This window comes from Callithrix jacchus, chromosome 3, assembly GCF_049354715.1.
Source record: "Callithrix jacchus isolate 240 chromosome 3, calJac240_pri, whole genome shotgun sequence".
NCBI classification, from domain to species: domain Eukaryota; kingdom Metazoa; phylum Chordata; class Mammalia; order Primates; family Cebidae; genus Callithrix; species Callithrix jacchus.
In genome coordinates this window covers 170,482,891-170,509,390 of record NC_133504.1, presented here as the reverse complement: position 1 = coordinate 170,509,390, position 26,500 = coordinate 170,482,891, and the positions used below count along the sequence as shown (strand labels likewise).

At 39.7% G+C, this 26,500-nt stretch overlaps 1 long non-coding RNA gene across 1 annotated transcript; it reads right to left on the bottom strand.

The window, feature by feature from the left end:
* Nucleotides 1–8,680: 8,680 nt before the first annotated feature.
* LOC108590988 (uncharacterized) lies at nucleotides 8,681–17,615 on the bottom strand. Its single transcript, XR_001910756.5, has 4 exons — nucleotides 17,047–17,615; nucleotides 14,828–14,897; nucleotides 10,581–14,688; nucleotides 8,681–8,795 (listed from the first exon to the last, which is right to left on the bottom strand). It is a non-coding gene; the product is annotated as an uncharacterized LOC108590988 (long non-coding RNA).
* Nucleotides 17,616–26,500: the final 8,885 nt, after the last annotated feature.

Here is a 26,500-nt window from a genome sequence, read left to right as displayed (position 1 = left end):
CAGCCTTCAGAACTGTGAGAAAATTAATTTCTGTTGTTTAAACCACTGATCTGTGGTATTTTGTTATAAGAGTCCTTGCAGACTAACACAACAGGCTAAAACATTTTAAAAAGAAGTTGCAAGTGATAGATGAAATCAACATGATAGTTCCTAAGGTAATGAAAATATTCCTTCTGGAAGCTGGATTCCACCATTATAAGAAGGTCAATATTTAATTGCATAAGGCTTTGACAAGAAAACTATTTACATTGGCCAAACAAAGTGCTCTGGGTTTTTTGGCTCTTAAACAGATATTACCAAAGATTAACCCTCTGACTCTTTTTCTTTGCTATAGTGCAATTATTCTTCTGGTGAACTCATTATTTCTTTAGCTTTGTTTGCTTTTTTGTTTTGTTTTGTTTTTACCTAAAATAATCGATATGTTACACTTTGTTCTTAACACAGATCCACTTTATTTTTCTAAGATGACTTGGCATGTCTATTCAAATACATTCTATATTAGTAGCATTGTTCAATTTGCAGAGAAAGATCTGCAAGACAAGATCTCAAAGTGTGGAGAGAGGCTACTTATATCCTTCAAAGTTAATTTTATTCCATTTGAGGTTTTAATAGTAGATGAAATACTTGGAAGTTTCAAACAAGAATGAATGATACCACAAATTCTCTTTCTTAGGAAAACTGGTGGCAGGTTAAAAAAGTATTTTCTCTCAATATGCAGAAGAGTTTATTATGACGGAAGTTTCATCTCATGACCACAATGAATAACCCACCCAGTATCTATGCTTATTAAAATAGATATACTGACATCTATAAGATGTGGTTCAATGTCTTCTTCTTCTGAATTCAGATTATTTTTTCCCTAGTCACTTTTCAATAGTATCTATTATAAATAAGTTAGTTTTAAGTAAGCTATTTATAAAAGCCCAAGGAAGTATATTTTTCACATTTCTTTTTATTTGCTGTGGTTAAAAAGGAAACCTCTGTCTCAGTCATGGTGATTATTAAGTCATTTCTCCACAGGTTTCCAGGGACCCTCTACTAACTAATTTCCATTTTCAGTTGCTGATGTCTACGTTCATTCAACTAGAGTGATGGAGTTTCTTTTCATTGGTTTTAAAATAGGGTCTTTTATGGTAGGTTTCTGCATATCGCTGCTGAAGGCGCAGTATGTCATTTGTTTTTGTTAAAAGTTTTATTCACGTCATACATGACTGACGACGGCTAGATGGGGAGTTCTGCTCTGAATTCCCCGAGTTTATTACTGAGGAAATTTAGTCTTTGAGTATCATATGGAGTGGAGAAAAAAACGAGTATTAATAAGCATTGTTTCTCTTTGCAAGTACTTTACAACGGGTAACTTGTAATATTATTCCTATTTTTCCAGATGAATACACTGAGGACCCAAAGGTTAAGCACATTAACTTTGGGATACAATAGCATTAAGAGGAGAATTCACTAACTTGCCTTTTTAGGAAATGAAGAAGATGGCTGGCTTTAATTCCAAATCTGTCTTAAATAAATCTGGGGTGATCAAGTAGTCCTAGTTGCCCCAAGACTTTCCATTTTAGCACTAGAATTCTTACTTCCTGTTGGTCTTCCACAAACCAGAAGAGCTGGATAGCTCACCACATCCTAGGCTCTTTTCACAGTACCACATTACTGATGCGTGCGATGGCTATATCAGCAGATTTGCTAAATCAAATGTTTTAGAGGACAATATTAGTATGAAATGCATTATATTTTGAAGTTTACACATTTTTCTTTCCTTTGCTTGAATATACATTATGGCCTTTCTTATAGTCAGTCAATGAAGCCACTCCATGTGCATTAGTGTCCAGATAAGAGTACAAAAGGAGAAAAGGAGTTGTTTCCTCGTCTGTTTCAAATGATTAGTTTTTCTAAGAAATGGGAAGTTCTTTAATAAATGAATTTGGTGGCCCACATGATGATATATAAATAAGAAATTTCATCACTGAAAATGATAACAATAAGAGTGATGAGAGCTAAAATATGTTGGGCACTTATAATGTCTTCTACCCTTTTCACAATTTCCTTGTGAGTTGTTGTACTCTGTTCTTTATAAATGGGAAAACTAAGGCACAGAGAACCTGAGAAAATTCTCCAAGGTCACGCATAAGTAGGTCCAGTGTTCAGCCTTGGGCAATCTGGTTTCAGACCCTGTTCTCTTAAGCATCATGTCATGCTGAATAGAAATAATGACATTTGCTGTAGAGAAGCGGGCAACTTGGAGAAGAAGTAACAAGGAATTGGATGCTAGTAGTTCCTTGAGAGGAGCCTCAGTAACTACTCAATTATTCAAGGGCTAAGCCATAAAGAGAGCAATTAAGAATATACAGGTATGCTTAGAGCAAATCTGAGAGAAGACTAGATTTGAGCCCCATTCCCAAGGAAGGACAAGATCCCAGAGTAGAAATTACTTTGCGGTTAGCCTAAGAGCTCGCTCCTGAGATAACAGAGATCAGTTAGTGTTTAATTCAGCTGTCTATAACAAAACCCGAAAATAATGGGGGCTCACACTCCCTGTATCCTATTCCCCAGATTACTCTAGAAATGAGCTGCTGCAATCTTACATTAAGAAGGAGGCAGAGACCTTTCTGTTCCTGAGAGGGAAAATGGACATTTCTTTTGCCTTCCTCCCTCGCTTGTTCCAGTGATAATTCCAGAGCAGGCGTCCCCCTTGCTGGGAGAGTGTGAGACTTCTGCTTGTTCAAAAAGAAAAGAGAGTGGGCACTCGCCACACCTTCTTGCCTGGCTTGGTTCAGATGAATCCAGATCCCTGGATTCTTCCTAGAAGTAGTTTCTGCATGCAACTGAGTGTCCCAACTTTTACAGCCTTCACCTGAGGGACTGCTCCTAAATCACCTAACTCTGGGAGTTGATGGAGGTGACTTTTAAACTTGCACATGGTCAGCAGAAATCTCCGCAGGCTCAGAGTGAGCCCTCTGACCGAGAGCATAGTCATCTGCCTCAGACCCTCTCCTCGGTGCAGGACAGGACAAGTAGGAGATAAACTCTGGTTGGTAGCTTCTCTGCAAGAAAATAAAGAACTGGAACCTTCATCTAACACTGCAAGCTTTCCAGCTTCATCCCAAGAGATCGGCTTCCCTCCCACCTGTTTCAAGGCAATAGCCTGACTTGAAATAAATGAGTTTATTTTTTGCCCAAAAAGTTCAGTTACAATAACTCTGTAATCCTTAGGTAACAAGGCTATCTCCATGTTTCTCAGGCTCTAAAATGGCTGTGTGAGCCATCCCATTCTTATTTAAAAGCAGGAAGGATATAAAACAGAAGGGCAAAAGAGCATGCCTCATTGCAACAGCCCATACCATAACTTCTGTGGGCATCTCATTGGCCAAGATTTAGTCACATTGCCGCATTTGTCTGAAAGGATACAAAGCAGTCTTTTATTAGGCACATTGCTACCCTTAAACAAAATAACTTCTTTTCTTTGAAACTAACATAAGGAGAGAATGGATATTGTGCAGGAACTGTCAGTTTCAGCAAGAAGTATATAGTAGCAGTATATAGTAGCAATGGGCAAAATCAGTTAACTGAAGGAATCTTTTGGTTCAAGAGTGTCAGAAGAGGTGAAAGGACTCACTGTTCTAAAGAGACACAGTTCTGGAGAAACGGCATGACCTAGTAATAGCAGAGGGATTCCTGAATGCCAGATGGACCAAAATTAGCTAAAAATATTCAGACACAAAAGACCCTGAGGCCAAAAGGGAGGTACAGCATAGCAGCAATCTGCATGACAGATGAAAATAAGCACATTTAGAAATGATCTTCCCTAATGTATGATACTACACAAGGTTTCTCCTCATCAAATACCTTTTAAGTCTCTGAGAACCGGATATAATCTTAGAGAAGGATATAGAAGCCCTCACTGGGCTGAAATTAATTTATTCCACCACAACAGAATGGGATGGAGAGACTCACCTATTGCAGAGTGAGATTCATAAAAATTACGTTTTAAAGTAAAAAGTGGAATATATCATTCATTGGGCCTGTCTTGTTAGTAACAAGATTGTGCTTAGACCCCAGTGAATATTTTTATGGTACCACTTGATACCATTTGATTATATCCCAACCTCTGTGGACTCTGGTGGATCTTGGATTCTAAAATGTAAATTATTTTCTTAAATTAAACTGTACTAGTGTCTGAGGGCTGTCATAACAAGGCACGACAGGCTGGATTGTTTATACAACAACAATTTATTTCCTGCCAATTCTGGCAACCAGTAGTCTGAGACAAAGGTGTCAGCAGGGTTGATTTCACCTGAGGCCTCCCTCCTTTGCTTGTAGATGGCAGTCTTCTCCCTGTGTCTTTACTTTGTCTTCTCTCTGTGCGTCTGTGACCTAATCTCCTCTTCTTAGAAGAACACCAGTCATATTGGATTAGGGCCCACTTTAATGACCTAATGTTAATTACCTTTTTAAAGGTCTTATCTCCAAATACAGTCACATTCTAAGATACGGCGAGTTATGATTTCAACATAAAAGTTTCGGGAAGGTAAAATTCAGTCCACAACAGCAACCTTGCACAAAAATGATCCTGCACCTAACATATTATTGAGTAGCACATCAGGACCATGAAAGCCTCAGGGTTATTATTGTCATTAAGAATTATTGATCTAGGCTGGGCGCGGTGGCTCACGCTTGTAATCCCAGCACTTTGGGAGACTGAGGCAGGTGCATCACGAGATTGAGATCATTCTGGCTAACACAGTGAAACCCTGTCTCTACTAAAAATAAAAAAAAAAAAAATAGCTGGGCATGGTGGCGCACACCTGTAATCCCAGCTACTCAGGAGGCTGAGGCAGGAGAATAGCTTGAACCCAGGAGGTGGAAGTTGCAGTGAGCCAAGATCTTGCCACTGCACTCCAGCCTGGGCAATAGAGTGAGACTTTGACCCAAAAAAAGAATTGTGGATCTAGATCTAGCACCTTCGATATGCAAGCCCTTCTGTTAGGAGTTTTAGGATAAGACCCAGCAATTTGGAGAGCTTCTCATTAACTGAAGTTTCAGGATACAGAAATGCTGCTCAAGGCAATCCCCTCTACTTGCTTTCTTACTGAAATTTATTCTTCTATAGAGCAGAAGAAAGGTCCAAATACTTAAATCATAGATGTGCCGGGGCTTTACACATAGCAAGTATGTGATAAATATACATGGTATGAATGAATGTGAGAACCAAAAAATACTGTTAAAATCCCTTGTGATTAAGTGTAGTTTATGATATTTAGTAGTTATATAACCCTGATTACTCATGTAACATCCTCTCTTCAAAATTGGAATAATAATTATTTATAAAGCTCTGTTGAATAACATGCCACATGATGGGCAGTTTTAAAGTTCTCGTCTTACTGTACAGTAGTCATTTTTGAATTTATATTAATACTAATTGTTTACACCCTCCATTTTCTCCATGCCTGTTCATTTTACTTATGAACAAGCCTCCCGACACATCAGAGACTTGTGCACAGCTTTCTCTAACATCATTATCATCATTACTATCATCCTTTTTGGTAGTGTTTAAGGGCAACAAAAATGATATTCCTTTAGAGTCGGCAATGCTCACAAGCGTCTATGTGCAGAATTCACTCTTTGTCCAATTTACCTATAGGAAACTAGGGTAGGGCTTTCCTACATTTATCTGCACATAAAAAAATATAAAAAGATTCTGTATTATTATGTAGGTTTATGTCAAGCTATGTTACCAGAACAAAATAACCCAAAATTTCAGTAGCTAAAGAAAGCTTATTTCTTGCTCATACTACATGCCAACCGGCGGAAAAGGTTTTCCCCATGTAGTCATTCAAGCATCAAGGAAAACACATGTGGAATTTGATGAATGCATAAACCACACAACGAATGTTAGGGCTTCTGCCAGGAAGTGACATATGCCACCTGCTCACATTCCCTGGGTTAAAACAAGTCATGTGACCATGCTCAATTCTTACCATGTGCCTGGAAGGAAGAGAGAAATAAATATTTGGTGAACAGTGATAATGACTAACATATATTAATTTATTCAATTCCTTACACATGATTAAAGCCTACCATGTATAAAGAAATGTTTGAGAGACTGAGGATATAGAAATGAATAACATATGTCTATCTTCATAAGCCTTACATTCTAGTGCTTATTTAGTATGTCATGAATATGCATGTGATGGAAAAATACCAAAGCAACAAAGGTGGGAGAAACAGTCTGGAATGGCGTGATTGCAATTGCATATAGGCTGCTTGCACAATGCTTTACAGAAATATAATATTTTAATTAACATGTGAAGTAGTTAAGAAAACAAGTCATGTGGGTAACTTTTGGACGAGCATGCCAGGCAGAGGGAACAGGATTTGCAAAAGTGCTGAGGCAGGGAGTACACCCAGTATTCTTGCAGAACACTAAGATAAATGTGGTTGGAGTAGAGTGAGAAAGGGGAGAAAAGTAGAGAATAAGGTTAGACAGCTAATGGAGGAGAACATCATATCATATATAGGGCCTTTCCTGTCATTGAAAGACTGTTATTATGAGTGAGATAGGATGTCACTATGTGTTTTGAAGAAAAAGTAACACAACTAAGCTGATATTTTCAAGGTTCAAGACCAGGGAAGAGGGCAAAGCAGAAGCAACGAAGCCATTTAAGACACTATAATTCAAGTGAAAAAAGATGGGGGAGTAGACCAAGGCCCATGGATCAAGATGAGGGTATTGGAAGTAGTAAGATGTTTGTTTTGAAAATAGACCCAATAAGATTTGTCAATGGCTCAGCTTTCAAATAAATATTGGAATTAAGCCTTGGTATGAATAAAAAATAAACTATTGTATAAACAACTGGTATTGAGCTATAGGTCCTTTGAAGTTTATCTTTAGATCAGCTGCGACTATGTATTTATTTTTTGTAACTCATGCCTGAACCCTTAAGAGAGTGCAAAAAAAAGATCCTAGGAAAATCACACAATTCTATTTATTCTAAAGATGTTTTGTTTCTGAGAGAGAATAATAAAAACAGATGCATTACATATTCCTGATATGTAAGATTAAAAGGACACCCTTTTAATCTTAAGTGATATACCCTGTATCACAGGTTATACACCAGCACATAACGGGTAACTCCTTTTGTAACAAATACTTACGGTGCACTTACTTTGTACCAGAGACTGTGGTAGACACTAATATAACAGGCACAAACTATCCAGACATTAACCAAGTAAGTGCAAATGCCATCCATTACCAAACTGGATGTCAAATCCTATGGGAGTTCACAACATAATTCAGACAGTAAAAACAAATACATGTGAAGTGCCTGGACCAACATATGGAACAAAGGTTTACATTCAGCATTCACAAACTGCAGTTTCAGGGTCATCTGCATTTTTTGTTAAGTAAATATATTTTGGAACATGGCTCTGTCTATTAAGTATCATCCATGGGTGTTTATCAGTAAAAAGGCAGAGTTGACTAGTTGTGATACAAACTGTTATGAACGGCAAGTCTACTATACTTGTTACCTGGACCTTTAAGAAAACAATTTGCCAACCTCTGGACTACAGAATGACAAATATTCAACCATGAGAATATTCATAACTTTTAAGTATAAAGAAAGGCTATTATTTCTACTTCTATCTCATATAGTTGGCATTGGCAACAAAATCCTTTGCTAATTGGCCCATGAAAGCAAGCCTAATAAATGAGGACATTTCTGTATGCTGGCCTGAAAGAGAGCATCATTCATGTTCAGTTATTTTTATACAAGGGAAAAATAGATTTTCCTACCATGTGACAGTTGGTCTATCCTTCATTTAAAATAATGAGAAAGACAACACAGAAACTATCTCCAGAGCCAAGTGCTGACTTATTGGCTTTGGCAACTCTTGAGTTCATGTGTACCTTGTCATGACAATAAAGTTATTTAAATTCAAATTGAATCAAATTGACAGACAGTAGGAGCTACTGGTAAACTGGAGCAAGTACATTTTTTATTTATAGGATTCAGCATAGTGTATTGTATTGGTATTTAATGAAGGCAAAAAACAATCCCCTAACTAAGAAACAACCTAGGACAGAACAGCAAATTGATCAGCAGTTGTCCACTCATCAGGATTTTACATAGAATGTAGTGTGAATGGTTCCTTGAAGGAGACAGTGCACAGGCACAGTGACTATTGTTATTGGGAAAAGAACCATCCTCCCCAAAATAAAACATTTGTGAACCTCCTGCCCAAATCTAGGGATTTTAAGGAAATGTCAATGGTCACACATGGATTTTCATTATTTTCCTATTTCTTTTTTTTGTAATATATTTTATTGAACTTTAGGTTCTGGGTACATATGCAGAACATGAAGGAGTGTTGTATAGGTACATACATGGCAATCTGGTTTGCTGTCTCCATCCCCGTCACCTATAGCTGGCATTTCTCCCCATGTTATCCCTCCCTAACTCCCTACCGCCCACTGTCCCTCCCCTATTCCCCCCCAACAGACCCCAGTGTGTGATGCTCCCCTCCTTGTGTCCATGTGTTCTCATTGTTCAACACCTACCTACGAGTGAGAACATGTGGTGTTTGATTATCTAATGATGAAATTCTGTTATTCTTTTTTCACACGTTTCATATTCAGTTACTTAAATTTACAACAAATTTGAACTCTTTTTTACTCTTTCAGTATTCAAACACATTTATTAAACATTCATCAGCACAATGGATTGATTATATGAGCAATCCCAATAGGAATGAGAGGACAGGCCCTTTGTCTTTCAAGAGGATACAACCTAAAAAGAGAAAGAGAATAAATTCTAAAATATTTTGTAAAGCCCATTATAAGCCACATAATACACACACACCATCACACAACATGTTTATAAATGATGTGAGGCTGTGGGGTTTCCTGGCATATTGGGCTGATTATTGATTAAGTTTGCTCAGAGCAAATTTTAAGTGAACTTTGAATGAAAGGGAAGAATTCATGACATTTACACGATTCTTTAAATCAAGAGTCAGTAAACTATGGTTAAAATCTGGCTTGCTGACTATTTTTGTAAGAGAAATTTTGCTGGATAATAGACATGTCCATTTGCTTATGTATTATCTACAGCTGCTTTCATGCAACAGTGGCAGAACTGAGCAGTTAAACCAGAGATGGTATTTCCTGCAAATCTGAAATAATTTACTATCTGGCAGTTTAAGAAAGAGTTTGCTGACCCTGCCTGAGAGGGGAGGGAGAAAAAAACAAGGGCAGAAGCAATGACTAGCAAGAAGTGATTATATTCCAATTGTAAAGTGATGGGGAGATGGATATGCATGTTTTTTATCTTAAATTATTTCTGAGACAAGGGTGGATATAGTTTAATATTAATATATAGCATGGTAATCATATAATTGTTGAAGCCTTGATTTCCTTATTTAAAAACTAGAAATGCTATCACCTACCAACAGATCTTTCAGAGAATTGCATGGGAGGGAAAGTCTTTTTCTCATGAAATGCGGCAGGGTTATTACCCTGGAGCTAACCTCTTCACTATCACTGAGTTGTGAATCATACGCTGTTCTTGCTGAAGCAGGGTCTACTTACATAAATATTTCCAACTTTTCTAAATGTTTCAGCACCTTCTTCTGAAGGAGGAACAAGATTGTCTTCTTTCATCATTCCTTAAGATTGTACTCTGGATTTCTCAATTTAGCTTAAGTGTGAACTAGAGTTTTAATCTGCGACGGTTTCATTGTGAATTTGAAAAAGAATATAAGAAATTTGACACTTCTTGAAATATGTCCTAAAACATCTTAGGACTTGTTGGGAATAAAAAATCATAATTTGAATATTCCTTTTTCTCAAAATTTCGAAAAAAAATATTTCTAGAGGACTACATTATCCACAAAAATATTCTAAGTACTCCCATGCTATAAAGTCCAGCTGTGAAACTAGTCCTACCTCATGTATAATGCACCAAAACCAAGCTGTGGAATTTAAAGTAATTTTAAGAATTATGAGTAGAGATGAACACATTTCCTTTTAAAGGTACTACTAAATTGAAGCTTATGCAAATATGCTATAGACATTTACATTCTTAAATTTCTAATCCTCCAACCCCTGCCTAGGATCTGAAATGTGCTTCGTGTTTCCAAGTACGTTCACATTATTGGTTTTATCCCATAATCTGATTTGGAAGACAGGGTGAAAGTAGTTATTCTTATTTTTTTCTGATTTAAAAACTGAGGCTCAGCTGGGGTAATGGGCCTATTCAAGATGCACATCAGAACTTCTGCTAATGCCCAGATCATTGGCAATACTTCAAAGGTCCTTGGAAAGGCACATTTTACATTGCATACAAACTGTTTTAAATGTCTAAGATTTAACTTTAAAATGAGGAATATATATCTGTATATGTATGTGTCTATACTCACATCTATTTAAACTATAAATGTAAATATCTATATATCTATATATAGACAGAGGTAGTCCACATCTATTGCATATTTATATGTATACCCTATGAAATAATGCCTTCATAAGAATTTTAAGTTTCTATCTACAGAAAGGTTGTGGAAATCACACTCACTCTCTATTATGCTGTTGATTATTGCTAAGTGTCCTTTAAGAGAAAAATTTGATGGCAGAGGTGGCCCATCTAGAGTGGCCACTGTGAAGACGTTGGCTGTGTTGGAAGAGGTACAGCTGGGACTCTGTGCTAACAGGAGCTGGGAACAGGAAGGAGTCCTGCCCCCTTCCGAGTTGGAGCTGGTAATCCCAAGTGTGTCCCAGTCTGGCTGAGTTGGGGGGGTTTTATGACCTATGAGGGAGGAAGTGCATGCTGATTGGTCCATGGGCAGCCATGGGTGGGCCTGGAAAAAGCAACCTCCCTGGGTGCAGCTGCAGTCACCCAGCCACAGCTGCAGACAGGGGCATCCCTGTGCTCTCGGGGCCCCAGGAAGCACTTCCCCCACTGCCCCAACAGGCTCAGAAGTGCCCTCTCCCACTATTAGCTTCTCACTGCTCCTAGCACCTGATTGAATTTTGGAGCAAAGATGAGGCCAAAACTGGGAGTCATTGCCACCTGGCCAGGTGTGCACACACTTGAGGTGGCGCTGACATGCCAGCTCCCTGCCACCTCGGCTTCCTCTGGACTTTGGACTGAGGAGTATGGGAAGGAGGCCAAGGGAACACTGAGGGCAGTTCAGCACAGGCCTGCAGATGCCCCTTGGCACAAACAGCCTGGGCACTGTGGAAGACAGGTAGGTGGTGGCAGGAGGCAGACAGGCACCTGCCCAGGTGCCTGATGCAGCCCAACCTTCAAGTAAGGGAAGGCCTGCAGCATGGGGACCAGGCTGTCAATTACAAATGGAGTCCTCAGACCAAAATAAGAACTTATGGTGTTTTTTCTGGGCTCACCTATGATTGCCCATGGGCCAATCAGCACACACTTCTTCTCTTCTGGGCCCATAAAACTCCCTGGACTCAGCCAGACTCCAACAGCTGTCAGGACTGCCAGTTGCAGGAAGGAGCTACCCATATCTGGTCTCCTCTCCACTGAGAGCTGGAGGCTCTTGGGGAAGACCTGCCTGCAGAAAATAGCTACCCACTACAGGTCTCCTGAGAGCTGTTCTGTCACCTCATGAAGCTCCTCTCCACTTTGCTCACCCTCCAGTTGTCCCACATAGTTAATTATTCCTGGATGAAGGACAATAACTTGGGACCTGCTGAATGTGTGACTGAAATAACTGACACAAACAAGGCTGAAACATGTACCCCTGCTTGCCATGTTGTGGGTAAAGAGAAGAAGAAAAGAACTAGAACAGCTGTGGCCCTTCAGGGAGCCAGGAACTAGGGGATCCCTGAGCCAGGGCTGTGACACCCTCTTTGGGGCTCTGTGGTTCCTGGCATCTCCAATCTTCTGGACATCATCACGTTCCCCTTGTCCAGATGCAGGTGTCTGCAGCAGAAGCCATGTGTGCTGCATCTGGTTCAGCAGTAGCCTTGCACAGAGCGGCACCCTGCTGGAACAGCTGACATGCCTGGCTGTGCACAGTGGCCAGATCCTGTGCTTGCTTGCCCACACACCCCTGCTGCTCCACGCCTGGCTTGCCCTTGGCAGATGGGGAATCAGGGCCAGTAATATGAGCTAAGCACAGCCTGCCGGACTGTGTGCGTGAGATGAGCCCAGTGGGCACAAGCAGTACTCAGGCAGAAGGTGTCACTGGCCACAGAAGTTTCCAGCTGGCAAAGCGACACCCCAAGGATCCCATGACAATTTCATGAATCATACTTATTTTCTTCCGTCACAGCAGCTGTAGGACTCAGTGCTTATGTTGGAGAAGGAAGCTACATTGTCCCTCAGTTCATGGAAATGTCAAGTCTAGAAGATGGAGGAGTTCCGTTAGTATCTCCAGAGACCCACAGCAAGTTACTTATGCTTTTATACACAGTGCATGATCACTGTCTCTTGCCAACTGGACACAATTTAAGCACCTTCTATGTGCCGCAGGGTAAACCTCTTCAGCAAGGAAGTCTACCCATAGGCACACACAGATGATACTTGTTTAGTTTTCCTGTGTTGGAAGGAACATTCACTATGCATAATGAGGGGTGTTGGATTAATGTGAGGTGTTTTCCAAAAGGGAAGGGATGTTCAGATGCTTGAAGAAACAAGGCACTGTGAAGGTGTAGTGAAAGTCATTTACTCACATTGATAAATTAATTGTTGTCATGGCTGTGAACACAGTCTGCAGAGTGCACATGGTGTGTGTGTGTGTGTGTGTATGTGTGGAATATACATGTGTATTTTAGGCACTGTTACTGCACTTATGTTTAATTTATAAGCCCAGTGAACAACACTACCTTGCCACAGATAAGCAGACAATCCTTCAAGTAGCCTTTTCTTTCCTCTTGGAGAGGAAGTCTCAAGTATGTGGATGTGTCTGTATGTAACCCCAAAACCCTCACTTTGTGTGCCAACTTCCCATTTCCATTAATTTTTGTTTTGTTTTATTTTTGAGATGGAGTCTCCCACTGTCACTGGGATTGGAGTGCAGTGGTGTGATCTTGGCTCACTGCAACCTCTGCCTCCTGAGTTCAAATGATTCTCCTGCCTCAGCCTTACAAGCAGCTAGGATTATAGGCACACAGCACCATGCCCAGCCATTTTTTTTTTTTTTTTTTTTTTTGTATTTTTGGTAGAGACGGGATTTCACCATGTTGGCCAGGCTGGTCTCAAACTCCTGACCTCATGATCTGCCCACTGCGGCCTCCTAAGTAGCTAGGATTACAGGCATGAGCCACAGCGCCTGATCTCGTTAATTTTTTATACTATTACTCTGGAATGCTCTGAATTGGAAACTAAGATGGACCAAATGAGAAGGTATCAATTTCATATTCAAGATAGTCTCACTTTAGAGACTTAGGGAATATGGGAGATACTCTTGTCTTAGTAAAAGAACATTTTGAAAGTACCTATTAAGAGGAATTTTATGGTCAAATTCCAAAACTAACTTAAAGATATATTTATGTCTTATTTCAGAAAAATCCATTTCTTTGATCAGCCTTCCGTGATGCTTATAATTTCCACTGTGAATATCATCATCCTTTTGGGTTTTAGTATTTTGTTTTAGAATGCCTCTAAGAATATGTATCATGTGCTAAGTCAGTATATTAAGTGTTGTGTCTTTGGGACTCTGTTTCTTATAGACACTGTTGAGTAAATTGGTGCATCTGAATAGTCTGTCCACTAAAGGAAATTGCACAGGGCAGGTAAGTTTTGATTCATAATAAGGACAATGCATTTATTCAATCACTCATTTATCCAAGCATTACCGGTTTCTTTGTTGAAAATGCTTTATTGATTTTTCACTCTGAAGGTTGAATGTTCACAGGAGATGCTAATCCTGGGTTTGGTGAAGGCAGTCACACCATAGTGTACCAGGCAAAGAGGAGCCTAAGTTTGCAGAACCAATATTCACAGTCAATACACCTCGTGAAAAGGGAAATTATGTTAGTCAGAGAATCAAGGTGAAGTTTATTCTACCTCTACCTTACCTCTGGGTGATCCTGACCACTGCCCACATCACTGGAGATCTAGGTGGCAGAGGAGACTGTGAGGTGTCTTAAGACAACTGTCAGTGTGTTGCCTACCCAGGAACACACACCAGGGCTCCTCCCTTACACTGTGGCTGCCTGCTGTGGCCCTCTTTAGGATTCTGGGTTATGGGCCCTGAGACAGGACTTTAATGTTAAGCCAATAAAATGATGCTTTAAAAAAAAAGATGTAGAAAAGACTAACAGACCATTAAAGCAAGTACAAGGACCCTGCAGATCCCATTCTTCTAAGAGTCAAAGACAAGATTTACCAGGTTCCCATGATCTGTGTCCCACCTCCATTAGTTCCTCAATACTGATCCAAATTCAGCTCCCTATTCACTCACTACAGAGTCCTCTTTATGAAGACAGGAAATGGGGGTTTCTACAGTACTTAGAACAGTGCCTGGAAAACAGTAGACATTCACTAAGTTTTTTAAAAGCAACACATGAAAAATTGATGTCTTACCTTTTCTATTCCACAACTTACCTGAGCTTCAGATTGCTCATTTAGTAAAGATAAGATCACTGCCCATTTTGCAGAGAAGGTGAGAGGATAAAAACGACCGTACACATAAAGGCACTGGCAGAAGTGCTCACTAGACAGCATATATATTAAAAAAGAAAAAAAAATATTATTACAGAGTGTCCTATAGAAAGTTGGTACTGAATAGTGATTTGATTTGCTTCCTCACCTCTTTTATTCTTCTGAATATAAAAATGGCAGTTAATACTTACCGTGCTTTTACTATATGGCAGGCTCAATGTTAAGCACTTAATAAGCATTGTCTCACAAACTTTGCTCAACCTGTGAAGAGAGAAACACATGTTCTCATTTTTTAGATGGGGATTAAAAAAGTTCATTTTTTCCCCAACATCACACAGCCAGTGAACAGTCAAACCAAGGTGCAAATTAGATTTACCTGACACTATCGTTCTGCACTTCACTACAGCACTATACCAAAAGTATAAGGAAAACAACTGTACTCTCAAGCTTGTGTCAGACCTTGGTTAGATGACTAATATATTATCTATGCTTTGAAAACTGGGACATAAAGTGTTTCTTACAAATAGACGTTATGAATCATTTACATGTTTGTGTGTTTTGTTATTTGTTTTTGATTTTTGTATGGTTTTGGTTTTCTGCTGTTTGTTTTTTAAATCTCAGGGTAGCTTAAATAGCTAACTTAACAAGTTTGCCTAAACCATCCTCATAAATCTCCATCCTTGACTGCAAAGAGTTGATGTGAAGGTCTTCATAATATATAAAATAAAGTTATAATCTGTCATTGATTATTTCCTTGCAAAGAGCAATAATAAAAAATTAGATTTACACATGTTATATTGCACATAGCACATTTTTTAATCATGGAACTAACTTATTATTTCATAGGTGTTATTGTTATCCTCCAAGATCACTGGAGAGATTAGAACATTTGCCACATGGCCACACAGCTAGCAAGTGATGGAGCCCTTGAGAAATTACGAAAACTGAATTTTAGCAATTGATTTCATAGGTGTTAACATAACTCAAGAACCTAATTCATTCTAACTCCAATGCTCTTCGCCACTGTATTAAACTATAAAATGCTATATAAAGGTGAGAATTTATTGTACCTTTTCTTATACCATTATTCCACGTGGAAATTTCTTCTCCAGAATGCCGTCACATGAACTTAAAGTTCCCATCTACAGAAACCCTTTACAACTATTTATTCTGTGAACTGAGCTTGTGATCACTCTCACAAGTATCTGAGAACAAAGTTCAAAAATGCCTTTGGCATAACAACCTATACTCATCAAGTGTCTGTCTGACCACTTTGGCTGGCTAGAGAGGCTCTAAGCTGGAAAGTAACAGTTAGTTCTGACAAGGCACTTAAATGGGTTGTCTAAAACCAAAGGGTGGCAATCTTCCCAAATTGATGTGCCAAGGTTCTGATCCCTTACTGGGCAGAGGGTAAAGTTGCAGGCTCTTTTCTTGTTGCTGATGTTCTCAGTTGCCAAGGGTACATGCCTGCCAGTCTCCAAATCAACTTCTGGTCAAGACTGGAGTTAATATTGCTGGTCAAGACTACCACTTCTGTAGACTAAATTAGGTATCTGGAGAAGCAATATTAATTCTCTCAAGTTGCTTAAAGCTAAGGAGCACTTCAGCATCCCGATACATTGCTTATGTAATCAAAGTCAGCAGTATCTTACGGCTGATGGTGTTCTTCCCTTGAAAAAAGATTCTCAACAAACTTAGGAGATTTCCTTCTTCTTCTACCTCATAATCTGCTGCTATAATCTTGACACGATTACCCAAGACCATCATTCCCATTCTCTTCTACATTTTCTACCAAAGGCAGCCACATTCATTGAGTTTAAAAACATCTAAATTTCTCGTTGAGCTGTGTTTTACTCCTAAACTCATTCATCAACATCTGTCTCCATCTTGTCACAAGTTACTTACTATTATGGGATGGGTCCACTTGAGTAGACACCAGCACCCTTCATATGTACAAATGTGTACATTATATCTTATAGCCCACCACAAACCACTAACACTTTTTCAGGGTGTACCAAAAGCAAGATCAAAAATGTGATGAAATGCCATAAAATTGTAAGCTACCAGATTCACGACAACATTCAAAAGTTTGGCAGGAGGGCATCATTAATATTTGAGAAGAATCCCTGCTTTTTGGCAGGAATTCTGCACACAACTTTTCAATTAGCATGCTTTATGGCTGGGGAGAAGCTGGTTTATTGGTTGTAAGTACACTGTCTGATTGAACACTTATCCTGTCAGATAAATTACAAAGGAATTTGTACAACTTTACCCAGACTCAGACTTAGCTCAAGATTAATATGAAAACAGGGCCCTCCCTCAAGTCTTCTTTGAGTTCTTCTGAGAGTTTTCTTCATTAAGTCTTCTAAATGCTCTGCTTTGCTAGTGGAACATTAAATGATATTCTTACCAGGAGGTGTGGGATGGAAGTGTCAACTAAATCTTCTCAGAAGAATGATCAGATGAAGACATTGCATTAGGGACTGGGAGTGGATTACTTCCCATGACACAACCTTCTTGCTTTCTGCTTGCTATGGGTTGAAACACAATTAATATAACTTGAGCTGAGTAGGATGAAACTTTAACTTAATAAATGAAAGCTTTACGATGTCTCTTCCATTTTATGATTTGTGCCCTCTGTGTAAAATCCCAAAACATCAATAGGGACTTTCTCTGGGAATATTTTATTGTTTTGCAACACTTTAAATATGTTTCTGAGATTCTGTATGATCCTATTTGAGATGAGTCATGACTTAAGGATGTTCTTGACTTACTGTTGCATGAAAGGGACCCCAAACATTTCTCATTAGAGAGGACTTTGTCCTACGTAAAGGAACTTTTCCATCACTATCAAACTGTTGTTAGTAAAAACTTACAGGCCAATGCTTTCGTTGTTCTAAATTTGCAGCCTGTTGGTAGAAAACACTATTTCCCTTGTGATATTTATGGTTTAATTTGAAAATCAAACACAAAAGCAAATTCTACACTAACACTGTGTACACACACATACAAAATCTCTTGAGGTCGCATCATAACAAGTATTCCAAAATTCTGTGATTAACAGCCCTAACACATATGTATTGTGCTTTGAAATTGAGATGTTATATCTAATAACTAATCTAATTTTCTCATTAACTTTGAATATATCTAAAGCAGCTGTTATTCATATAGGACACATTTATAACCCGAATATATATAGAATTTATAATAATTACCATATTATTTTTATCAATGTCTTATCATTAATCGATTTGGTTAACAACATAAGTATTTTGTGACATGAGAAAATAGGGTACATTATGCTAATAGTAAGCAAGCCAAAATTACTTTGACAATCATTGTGTCCAACTGAGATTTTTCTAGATGGGTGCTATCTTTTCAATGGTGAATTCCTCAGGACAAGGACTAGTGAGACACTCTTTCTAAGCAAAACCTTTAAGGGGGCTTCAAAAAGCTTAGTAATCAAAATAAATAACATTTTAAGATTATATTTAAAATCTAAATTAATGCAAAAATGCATAATGAACAAAATATCTGAATTTTAAATCAAGACAAGGTTTGTATTACTAATATTTCCTTTGCCTCAGGTTTCACTGTGGTTCAGCAGGACACTAGAATGACTCAATTTCCTAACAGATCAATGGTAAATATTCACTTTGTATTATTTGTATAACAATATTTTCGGCCTTGATGTTGCACTAGTTTTAAAGTGTTAACTCACTCTAATATGTGATTCTTTTTCCACCTAGACTGTAAACTCTTGAAAATCAGAAACTCCAGGTGGACCTCTCTATTACAGTAAACTACTGATCATAATAACTGTTTAGCCCTACTTAAAACCACAGTTGAACAAGGAGAAGACAATCTTCTTCTTAAAAGGCTATGTATAAAAACAAGAAAAGTCATACAGGCAGCAAATCCCAGGGGGGAAAAAAAGCAGTGGTTTATTATCTCTGCCACTCAGTACCTGTGTGACCTCAGGCATGTTACTGAACGTCTCTGATCCGCCATTTCCCCACCTGTGATATGAACATTTTACTGAGTGACTCTGAAGAGTCAATGAGATAACCAGTGTGAAATACTCAACGCATACCAGGCACTAAGGGTTTTTTTTTCTTCCTAAATTGCATTGTCTCCATCATATCTATGAAGAACCAATGTACACTTTCAGCTCCAAGATGCCAACCAAGTAGGCAGTCATTCTTTGCGGATCATCACTGGGTACACAGAAGTTTGCCTGCACTCAAGAGCTAGCTCCGCCTCCCCACCTTTCCTGACCCTGGCTATATCCTTCTATTGGTTGTCTAACCTGGGGCATACACCAGATGGCAGTGTCCCATTGAGGACAAGATATTTCTAGCCTTTCAGCTCGCTGACCAAGTGACCAGTTGCTTTGCCATGTCTGTATGCATGATACAGGTCAATAGCCTTAGCCTTGGGGCCTAGTTGATGTTCAATGTAAAAATAAACACTGGAAAAACCTCTGTACACATTCTATTCCCCTTCAACTGCAAAGCATTTCATTTGCAAGGTCAATTGGAAAATGTACATATGTGATACAGTAGTGAGTATGCACTTCAAATAAGTTTGTGTCAATATTTACAGTTGTGTGCACTTTACTAAGTAAGTACATAACGATCCTTTATGATCTGACACACTGCTAGGCACCAAAGCTACAGGCATTAGGTATGCAGGTTCGCTACCTTCAAGCAACTCATTGTTTGGTAGAAAAGACAGATTTTTATGCAACCAATAATAATACAATGTGATTATTGTTATTCTATTTAACACAGATGACTTCCAAACTTTTAATCTTCTATATATCAGTCTTGGAGTTAATGCATTTCATGGATTTTACTGAGTTCACTTGCCTTCAGCTAAAACCACTCAAATACAAATACATCCATTTAAAATATATCAAATCTTTCTATCTTGCTACAATGCATCAGGTATGTGATTTTTGACACTTATACCATATCCACTTTTTAATACTAAGAAGTAGTATACTCAACAATTCTGCCACCTCTATCAATTTATCTTATAAATATTTACTATGGGATGCCAGGTACTGTGCTTACGGAAGTGTAAATATGAATGAACTAGAGTTCTCCCTCTAAAAAAAGGTTAAAAATTGGTTGGAATGTGCAGTTCTGCTGAGTGAGTGCGCTGCAACCACGTATGAGTGTGTATGCGCTTATTACATATGCAATTCTTAGCTGTGCTACTGCTACCTTTGGCAACGTTTGTGAACTGACGGCTGAGTCATTTACACAAGGGATGTGTGTGTATGTGTGTGTGTTTGTGTGTTGTCACTTGGTGTATGATTATGATTGCTGAAATTAAAGACCACTTTTCTGTGTAGTACTCACAAACACACACATTATCTAGGATTGCCAAACTGAAAAAAATAATAACTACAGTAAATTTATCCTGGTCACATATCCATTCCCTTTTTCTTATTTGTTCCCTTCCTGTCTCTGTCCTGAGCCACGCTGCCTCTGACCAGGAGCAGTCATGTGGCCTCCTGTGACCTCTAAGGACTCACAGGAATCTGATTTTCCTACTGCATCCCGCCAGCTGGGGCCTTGGGAACATGATACCCCCTTGGATCTTTCACAGGCTCTGCTCTGGCATTTCAGAGTAGGCGCCACACGGATCCCTGCCTCTCTTGTGCCCCAATCTATGCAAGGACACTGCCCATGGCATTTCAAAGACCAACTCTGCTGCTGGGAGGCTTTCTGTCCCTGAGAATCTGACTGCCAACACCAGTGAAGACTCAGCAAAGAGGCAGTTCTTTAGGTTCCTTGGCCAGTGGGGCCCCAAAGGTGCCTATTAAGAGTTGCACATGGCGGACAGATTAAAGTTCAAATGCAACTGGATCATTATCTAAGATTTAGATGAAAAGGGGATTCGAAGCCTTCTCTTCTTTCTCAAAGTGTTGATAATCACACTATCTCCTCTGCATGAAAGGGAAGAAAGGAACTAGTCCCTGAAATCCTGACTTATCTGTGGAATATTGGAACTGGCATCTACTTTTTTTGGCCATTAATGTTTTAGGAGGCATCGTAGTGACTATCTGTTTCTTCCTATAATTCACAAACTCCGCAACTGAGCCTAGGAATCTGCATTTTTTAAAAGTGCATCATGTTTTTCTGATGTAGTCTAAATGGAAGACACTGCTTAAAATTTCTTCCTAACCCAATGCACAGTGAGTCTATTATCTCCAGGATACAAAAATGGTAGGTTATCACACAAAATCAGGTAAGAAGACAGGAGCAGACCAAGCTTAGACCTCAAGTGTCCTGGCACCTTGTTGACTTCCAGCCCTCTGCACTCTGCTGACTCCAACGGAGCGCAGGTTTTACCACGTGAGCTTCAAATGAGGAATGACACCTGGACTCTGCATGAAAAAGGCAGATGGGCACTTGCAAGCCTTCCACCAGACTCCGAAAATGACAAAATCATTGTTGAATGCTGTGAAAAGAGAACCAGAGGAAAAAGGAGTTGTGAGTTCTGGGAATGGGATGATAAAACGATGCAAATTTCTAAAAAATGAAAGAAGACAGCAAAGAATGAAGTGAGGGCTGGGGTGGGTAGGTCCTTGGTTGAATCAGGCTATGAGGTGTGAGAAGAACAGCTATGTTCAATTCTGTAAAGCAAGTCATGGGGCCTGGGAAATTAGCCAAACAGAGCAGGCTCTGGGAAAGGGTGACAGTCCCGGAGAAGGGAAGAGGGTGGCATAGTGAGTGAGAGGTAGTAGTGTTTTTATGAGCTCCCGCATGGCATATCCAGATCACCCATGGCTTCCACCCTGAAAAATTTATCTCTAGGTCACTGTCAAGATGACATAAGGGCAAAAGGAGTAATCACAATGACTACTAGTTATTGAGCATGTGCTCTGTGCATGGAGTGGGTCTCTTGCTGGCACACTCCTTTATGGACCCAAAAGTGATTTACTATGAAGCTACACTCCAGGGCTCTCACTTGCATAGACCTCATTCATGGTCCTGGGAGGGGGCCCTCGAAATGTGTTCATTCAGACATGTGTTTTACAAAACTTACATAGAATGATATTTTTCTATTCTCTTTCAGGATTATTTAATCTCTGGGCCCCACAAATCCTGTTCAACCTTGAACCTTGGGGAGGCAGGTGATGGTGGTGATTCTGGTATTGATGACACCACTCAGCAGCTGCACCATCTTAGACAGAGAACATTCTCCCTGAGCCTCATTGTTCTCATCTATAAAATGGAGTTATCTACCTTAGCCAACTTTATAGTGACTCAAAGGATCAAAGTCCATCCTAGTGAATGGAGAACTCCAAGAAGTATAAAGCACTCTTTTATTTCAGGGTTTTAGAGACTGTCAATATCCTTGCAAAGAAATGTTTAGTTTAAAATGAGAAAAAATGTATTCCAATGGAGTTATTAATATACAAGTAAGGACCCAGTCATCTGTGCCTTTGGATGGGCCAGAGTCTAGCTCTGGAATAGAACAGTTACTGACAAAAAGGTCTTTAATGCTTATTTACCTAAAAGCAACTAGATCAGTTCCCCTCTTCCATCACAAATGTTAACTTCCCTACATCAAAGACGATTTCACCAACCTCTCTGTGTACCAGAGGGAGTCCATGCAGAGGAAATCAGAAACTGTCTGCTCCATTAGCAATGCACAAATTGTTTATGGTCCAGGACCAGTTGAGAAAGAATTGCTTATAATGCAATTCTCAAGTCATCAAAGCCCTTCCTACACATGTAGCAAGCTTAATGCTGATGTCTCAGTGTTGCTCAGGAGAGGACAAATCACTTGGCCTTCCCCAGTGTGGTGCTTTAAAGTTGCGGGAAACTTTGAAAGAAATGTCTTCCTCCCAGCATAAAATTCCTTAGTTTACAAGGTGTTTCAGCTGGCCCAGGTCCCCAATAGATTTCTTTCTCCTGAGTATGGAATATCTGTCGTTGAAGGTCAAGTTCAGGTGCCTAACTGATACATTCTTATTTTTCCTTGGTGTCGGCCTTTTCTTTCAGAAAGACCTCCAGGCATCCCTTGAGAGAATGCCAAGCATGTCTGTGCTGAGACAAGGGAATGAGAATAGCACGAAGAAATAAGTGGTAGATAAGAGAGAAATAAAGCATAAAATCCAAGATGCACTGAGTTCCTCTACTGCAGCAGACGCTTCATACATATCATCCTCTCTAACCCTTTCTAGCAGAGTTCTACTCATTTTTCAGAAAAGACATCTCAGTCTCAAATAAAGAAACTTTCTGAAAGTCAACAACTAATGAGAGAAAGTCAACATTACACACCATACTTCCAGAATCCAAAGCTCTTGAACATTTTTTTCCCCACATTGCCACCTCCTTTAAAATAAGAATAATGAAAAAAAAGAAAACAAGAAAGTATTTTTCTTGCCCTCAAGATTACAAACTAGGCTGGACACAGCGGCTCATGTCTGTAATCCCAGCCCTTTGGGAGGCCGAGGCGGACAGATCACCTGAGGTCAGGAATTTGAGACCAGCCTGGCCAACATGGAGAAACCTTGTCTCTATTAAAAACACAAAAATTAGCCGAGTCTGGTGGCACTTGCCTGTAATCTTGTAATCCAAGACCACCTACTCGGGAGGCTGAGGCAGGAGAATTGCTTGAACCCAGCAATCAGAGGTTTCGGTGAGCCAAGATCTCGCCGTTGCATTCTAGCGTGCATGACACAGGAGATGCCATCAAAAAAGAAAGAAAGAAAAGAAGCTCAAGCCTGTAATCCCAGCACTTTGGGAGGCCGAGGCGGGTGGATCACGAGGTCGGCAGATAGAGACCATCCTGGTCAACATGGTGAAACCCCGTCAGAAACCCCGTCTCTACTAAAAATTACAAAAAATTAGCTGGGCATGGTGGCGCGTGCCTGTAATCCCAGCTACTCAAGAGGCTGAGACAGGAGAATTGCCTGAACCCAGGAGGCGGAAGTTGCGGTGAGCCGAGATCGCGCCATTGCTCTCCAGCCTGGGTAGCAAGAGCGAAACTCCGTCTGAAAAAAAAAAAAAAAAGAAAAGAAAAGAAAAGAAAAAAAAAAGGTTACAAACTGGCTCACACCAAGTGTAATGCAATCAGATTCCATGGCCACTACTTAGTTTGTTTTCAATTCCATATAATCACCATGGCTGCAGCTTTTAATCCCCTGAATGGCCATAGCATACATTGCTGGTTCCATGCCAATCCCCAGCTCCCAGCCACCACTGAATGCAAGCAAGTTACTCACATGCCTTGAAAAGTTCCTTGACTCACCCTGTCTGTGACTACAGTCAGGGTTCCTTATCAACAAGGCCTGAACTTTCTTGAGAGGGGAGGGCGTCTCAGCAGCACGAGCTGCTACTTCATCCTCCACACAAAGCTTTGGTTGTGTGGCTCCATAGCCCCCTTGCCAATAATGAAATGGCCATGTGTGCAGTACTGTGAAGGGCCCCAGATAGTTGCCAGGCATGCCAGCTGCAATGGACTGTTTTGAGTAGCTGGAGTTTATGAGTAACGATCTAGGAGAGCATAGTTATTTTCTCTGAAGTGGGCCACAGTGAGTTCATTCTGGTTTAAGGGGCAGTGTCAGCCTATGAGTAGTGTGCTGTTGGGGAATGCTAAGTGAATATTTCATGGTTACCTATACAGAGTGCATGTTTTCTCTCTGCTTTTATTCACCCATCCATTCATGTAATAAATATTTATCAAGCAACTACTATAATACATGCACTACGCCAGGAACATGGAAAACAAAGATGAATAACGCATAAACTGTGCTCTCTGTAACTTAGAGTTCAGATAGGAAGGTGTACATGTAAACAGAGGCATTTGGTAAAGTGTTCCATGTATTATAGCAACAACATGTCTAGGGCTGAAAGGAGAATGTGGTCAATAGATCTGGGGAGGAGACAGAGGAGAGTATTCAGAAATTCTTCATAGGGGAGAGCTTTCTTGCAAGAAAGCATTTTCAGCGGGAAAATAAGAGCTGTTGAATTAGATCAGTATGAAATTAAGTCCTAGTTCTATTGACATTGAGCTATGTAATCATGACCTTGATTTTACCTTTCTGAGTCTCCTGTGTACAGTGAGGATGACCCTACCTCTGCCTACCACAGAGACTTGCGAACATTGAATGAGATTCATGTTGGGCAATTCAAAGAGAGTTTTTAATAGTTGTATATAATTCAGTACTTTTCCTGAGAGACAGTCCCTCTGGGTCAGAGGGAAGATTTTCCCAGTCAGGCTGCCTGAACTTAGGGACGTGAATGTTTCCTTTTACCAATCTAAGACATGCCAAGAACAGGGAACCTTGACCTTAAAGATTAGGAATGTGAGCTGACAAACGAGTTTAGTGACAACCAGGTACATGTGGTAGATAGTGATCACCATTGTTCCCTTGAGGAATGATGATGTAGTTTACAACCAGATGGAATGTGTTAGCCGTTACTGCATGCTGTCCTTCTGGAACAGTGAGAGTGTCAGATATTCATATGTGGAAACCTGAACAGAAGATAAACAAATGTGACTTATTTTGCAATCTTTGTCTTTTTAGACTAGTCAATTATATCACATACTGGCTGCCTTTTCAGATTTATAAATCATATATTTTCTGTTACATTTGGAAAGTTAAGTCCATGTAATAGATTTATCAATAACTCAATAAAATAAAGTAGTGATTATTATTACTGCATCAGTCCAGGTTCTATATTGCAAGCAACAAAATATGACTCTGGTTTACTAAGAGAGTTTACTGAAAATATATTGAGTAGCCTAAAAAAATCATTAGATAGGCTCGGGAACCAGGCTAACTGCCAATCTTATAGGAGCTGATCTGTTAGAAAAGCAAGAAAACTATAGCCCCCACCATTGAACATTAGATGCCAATGCCCTATTCTTGGAACATTTCTGAGGAACTTGGCCTTATTGTTCTATTAGAGAGGAAGGAGCTCTCAATCCCTTCCTTTCTCCATCACTAGGCCTTTGAGGCCTCTGATAGGTGGTGCACTGGCTGTAATAGAAGGCGGATGAGTTTACTCTTTCATTTTCAGAAAATAGAGTCTAAGGCCAGGTGCGATGGCTTATGCCTGCAATCCCAGCACTTTGAGAGTCTGAGGAGGGCAGATTAACTAAAGTCAGGAGTTTGAGAGCAGCCTGGGCAACATGGCAAAACCCCATCTCTACTAAAAATACAAAAATTAGCTGGGTATGGTGGCAGGCACCTGTAATCTCAGCAACTTAGGAGGCTGAGGCAGGGAGAATCGCTTGAACCCAGGAGGCAGAGGTTGCAGTGAGCCAAGATGGCACCATTGTACTCTGGTCTGGGCAACAGAGCAAGACTCTGTCTCAAAAAAACAAACAAAAACAAAAAAAAAAAACCAAACCGCCATGGCACGTGTATAACTAACAAACATGCACATTCTGTACATGTACCCCAGAACTTAAAGTAAAATTAAAAAATAGAGAAAAGAAAGAATATTAGAATCTATAACATAAGGAACTCCCAAACTAACAGTGTTGGAAAAGATGTTGTAGATCCACAAACAAGACAGGCATCTACTGTAATAGTTAATTGTTATTGTCATCATCCTTATTACTGCCCCTCGTGATCCAATAAGCATTTATTGAGGCACAAGCAGGTGTGAGGCATTCTGTAGAAGAAGAATTAGAAATAAAGGCCCTCAACCAGCTCTCACTTGGGAATAATAAGGCATATACCCCAAATATACAAAATATTATTCTAAGTCATTGAAAAAGGAAATTTGATGTAGATGTGAGTGTTGCAAAGGGCTTTATTTAGCCATTTAGAAAAACTCGTGTCTCGAGGGACCTGTGTATTGTGGTTGCCAGGCCTCTTTCTCCAT